Source organism: Mustela lutreola, chromosome 5 (genome assembly GCF_030435805.1).
Source record: "Mustela lutreola isolate mMusLut2 chromosome 5, mMusLut2.pri, whole genome shotgun sequence".
NCBI classification, from domain to species: Eukaryota; Metazoa; Chordata; class Mammalia; order Carnivora; family Mustelidae; genus Mustela; species Mustela lutreola.
The window spans coordinates 79,958,451-79,963,389 of record NC_081294.1 but is presented as its reverse complement, the minus strand read 5'-3'; positions in this window follow the sequence as shown (position 1 = coordinate 79,963,389).

The following is a 4,939-nucleotide window of genomic DNA, read 5'->3' as shown; positions in this document are numbered from 1 at the left end:
TCAAACCTGTCTACCTCTTTCCATCTCCACTGCCTCTTCTCTGAACTACTGTCAAGCTATTGTCAACACTACCCTACACTCCTGAGAAGCCTCCTAACTGGTCTACCCACTTCCCCTCTTGAATTCTGGCACAATGTTGGTTACCCTCCAGATTCATTCTCCTCTTCTTGGGGAGCTGGAATATGGCAATCCATTCAGAGACTTCATATTCCAGACACCCCCCCCCACACACACACACACACTCACATTTTCCCATCCAGCGCACACACACTCGGGCAGCTACATTGACTACATGGCCATTTGCTTACTGGCAAAATGTGAATGGAAATGATGTACACAAATTTCCATATCATGTGTTGCAAAGTAAATGACAGCCCAGGACTTCCTCTCTTACTCCCTTTCTGTGGGCTAAAATGTGGATAAGGAGCTGAGCCAGCTCTGACCTTATAGATGAACACAGCAACCCGAGGGAAGGTGAAGTGGAGAGAAGGATCCTCAGTCCCAGAATGATCTTGTGGAATAGAGTCACCTCTGTGGCTGGATCACTGTGGCCAGTGTGATCAGAAGAGACTGGAGTGGCAATAAGACTAGAAGTGGATAGATCAACGTCAAGGCTACTGTAGAACAGGGACTGGAACACTGATGGCTTTGACAGAGCAATGGAGATGAAGGGATGCCGGATGTATTGTGAAGGCATGATTAACTGACTTTCCCGGTAACTGGGGTATGAGAGGAAGGGAGAAGTCAGGGAGGACACCCAGGCTTCTGGCCGGAGTCCCTGCAAGGATGATACGGGTGTGAACGGATGCAGAGAAAAACTGAAGGTGGAGACTCTATGCGGGGAATGATCAGGAATTAATTTTGGACATGCCGAAGAGTAGAGGTTACCAGAGCCCGAATTCAGAGTCAAGACTACCTGGATTTGAGTCCTGACTCTGACACTTAACTGTGTCACCTTGATGGAGTTACTTAAATCCTCTGTGCTTTGGAGTTCTCATCTATAAAATGAGGACGGATAATAGCCCCAGTATCACAGAGTGTATGTAAGGAGGAAATGTGCGCATTCCAGACTTTTTTGTGTGTGCTGTTTGATTCTTCAAAAAGGCTCAGAACTTTGGAGATCAGGAAGAAATCTTCCCTCATCTCTATGCCTGCTTATCTCATCTCAAATAACACTAAGCCCCCAAGATTCTGAAAGTAGAGATGTGGCTGCCTGCTATGGTCTGGGGACAGCTGTAAGGAAGCTTTCAAAGCAGCTGGTATAGGCATACAACTAGAACATTTTCTTCACCTCAGTTTCCTGGCAAAACAAGGCCTGCAGTTAGAAGGGAAAGGTTTTAATTACAAGGCCACCTGTCCAGCTATCTGAAGCCAACCTCAGCCTCTGGCTGGTTCCCTGTGGGCAATGGGGCATTTAGGGGAACTGTGCTTAGAGTCCCTAATGTCTTTCACATTTCGTAGTGCAGTATAATCATGGTGAAAATGAACAGATCTCAAAAACAGGCCTCAATATTGCTTCCCTCCCCCATTTGTTATCAAGGATAGACAGAGAGATTGAGGGTTTGGGAAAACGTGAGTTCCGTCCTTCCCTTTCATCTGTTCAGGATGACGTGGCCTTAAAACCAAATTATCTTGGGCTCTCCAAAGCAAACTGCACCCTTCTAATTCCCCCTCAAAATAAAGATAAGTGGTTTCTAAATTATTATTTGCCCACCGACATTTTTAGACTGACATATATATGAAAGGTAAGCGGGGCTATATTCAAGCCTGTAAAATAAAAATAAAAATTAATGGAAATTTCTAACTCTCAACATAAAGAAAGAATAGAAAAAAGAAAGGAAAGGTAACAAATCATTTTTAAAGTGCTGTTATTTAGATCACAAGTGAGTTTTTTTTTTTTTTTAAGTGCCAAGAAAATTAAATTATAGATGGTCACCCAGACGGTTTGTTCGTTCTTAAAACAGTTTACTATTTCTTCCTGGGCCCATAGCTAGAGATTCTACTTCCCAACCTTCTAGATGTGCCCATGTGACTGAGTTCTGGCCAAAAGAATATGGGGAGCGGGGACAGGTGCCATTCCAGGCTGGGCCAACGACAACCTCCCACGTATCATTTGCCAACCTCATTCCCTTTCTGTGTGATCTCAGCAGCTATGTGAGGGGGAAGGAGCCACAATGTAGAAGAAACCTGGAAGCCCCAAACACTCCTTAGAGGAGAACCACCCACTGACCAGGAACAGCTGGCGAGAAACAAATTTAGACAGCAAGCCACTGAAATTTGACGTTTATCTGTTCATAGCAACTAGTGTTCCACTACTACTAAAGAGCTTTCTTATCCATCCCCTTTCAAACAGATTTACTTAGGCATCTGTAAATGCTGAGACTTCATAAGACCAAGTCCTAAAGGTTGTGAGCAAAGTCTATCGACAGACAAATAACAATCAATACAGAATACCGATGCTGACCCTCTTGCTCTCAACCTCAAGACTTCTTGAGCTGAAAAGCAATGTCTTCATCAGGAATGTTTTATTCCATAAAACACCAGACACCCAGAACAGGCTGTCATTTTTTAAAGGAAGCAAATACATATAGCAAGATAAGAGATCCCAAATAAATAACAATTAGACATTAAATAACCCATCAGGTTGCCATAATGATGGAAAGAGCATCCTCTCTCCTATGACCTGTGAGCTCCCTGAGGACAAGGACTGGGTCCATCTTGCTCACCAATGCATCTCAGTTGGCCTGGCACACAAGGGCTATTCCACGAATATAGAGGATGAGAAGATGAAAGGATGAACTTGCCTCTGCTTACCTCCTTCCTCTTCCCCATACACCCATCCCCCCATTCTCCATATACCAAGTACACATCGGATGCTTCACCCAGCCGTGGACCATTGCACATGGTACTCCCTTTGCCTGCAGCACACCCTTTCCTTCACTGTATCCTCTGCCTGGTCACTCCTGTCCCTCTCTCAGATCTCAGCACAAGCATCCCTCGCCCGTCTCTCTGTGCACTTGCCTTTCTATGTGATTGGGTATTTCTGCACATGATCATTTCCATAGCACCTGTATCTGAAGCTACCCCGCTTATGTGAGCATGTGTTAACGATCTCTCCCCCTACAATCCCACCAGGGAGCTAGAAGATCTCATGCACAGACCTCTCTCTCCATACCCCCAGTAGCAGCATGCTGCCCATGGAACACCCCCCCATCATCAGGGTGAATGAATAAATGACTGTGTCAGATATCATGATTCCAATTTATTTAGTTAATTTTATCCCATCGGCCCAACCGCTGGGTTATTTTTTTTCTCCTTCTATTTTTACATCATGTATAATGAGATACCTGTTAGTATCAATGAGGTAAAAAACCCCGAATGAGACAGAATAATACAGAATCAAAAAAAGTAATCTACCTTTATTCTTTTGCCTTATAATAGTGCCTCCTCTGTGCAAGGCGTTATTTCAACTACTGTTGGAAGAGTTCCCTCTCCTCAGTTTACAATTTTTCTCCAGGCTTCCTTGTATCCATGGTTCTTTCCCTGAGCAGTCTGCTGGGCTAGTCTGTATTCCTGGCCTCACAGAAGAAATGAGAAAGCAGAGAGCAAAACTGAACCCAGGGCTGGGGAGCTTACCCTTTCTCTCAATCACACCACGCCCCAATCCAGCAGGCTAGATGCTTTGGCCCAACTCTTGTCTTCCACTGGCGCTGCTGTTATTTTCCTACTAATGCAGCTTTGTGTAACTTTGTTAGGCTTACGCCAGCAAGAACGGCCAACGAATTCTCTCCTTCCATAAGTCAGGTGTTATCATTTCCATTTTAAGATGATAAACTGAGGGGCGCCTGGGTGGTTCAGTCAGTTAAGCGTCTGCCTTTGGCTCAGGTCATGATCTCAGGTCCTGGGATTAAGCCCCAAATCAGGCTCTCTGTTCATCAGGGAGTCTGCTTCTCTCTCTCTCTCTGCCTGACTCTCTGCCTACTTGTGATTTCTCTCTGCCAAATAAATACATAAAAATCTTAAAAGAAAAAAAAAAAAAAAGACAAACTGAGACTGCCCAGGGTCACAGAGTTAGGACTCAAAATTTCGGCTCCCTGGCTCAATTCAAGGCTTTTTCAACAAGCCTACTCTAACCCCACTTCTCTCACTGTGTGGCTGGTGTTCATCAGATGACTTTCTTCCCCAGGCTGGAGTGACTTCCCACCATTTGCCAAATACAGGCCCCCCACCTCACTCTGCCCTGGTGGACACATGACACCGTTTAAACCAATTCAGAGTTTAACCTGTAATCTTGGTGTCAGTTCGTGACTAATAGCTGCCTTGTAACTTCAATGGGTGTGCCAGATCTCTGGCAGGTGCAGACCAGCCACCAAGAAACCCACTTGGAGTCTGCACATTGGAACCATCCTTAGATAACGACCGAACTATGGGTAGTGGTCAGACAAGACCCTTAGCTACATCAGGCATATTACAAAGATTTTTTTTAAAGACAATTGTTATTTTAAATGTTGCAAAAATGAAAGTTACTATCAATACTCCTACAGAGCTTATCAATTATTCTCCTAAACCAAGACCTATTATTAATATGGCATTACAACCAAAACCTGAAATACTGTTATGTTGTAAGGAGAAAACATTCTAGAAGGAAGGCTTTAAGTGTCAAATAACATTTACTCCAGATTCTAGCCTTAATCACCTTTAATTTATGTTAAATATGGCATGTTAAATGCCATAGTTTTTTCTATAAAAAGGACTTCCGCTTAGAAGCTGGACTTTCTGACTTTCTTTTCTTGTCAGTTCCTACAGCTGTCCCCGCCCTTACCCTCATTCCTGGTTCTATGCTACTTTACACCAATGCTTTCATTTCTGGCCTTCAGTGCTCTATGATACTACCACAGATTCCTCCATCTCCTTCCATCTAGACCCCACTCACCCAGAC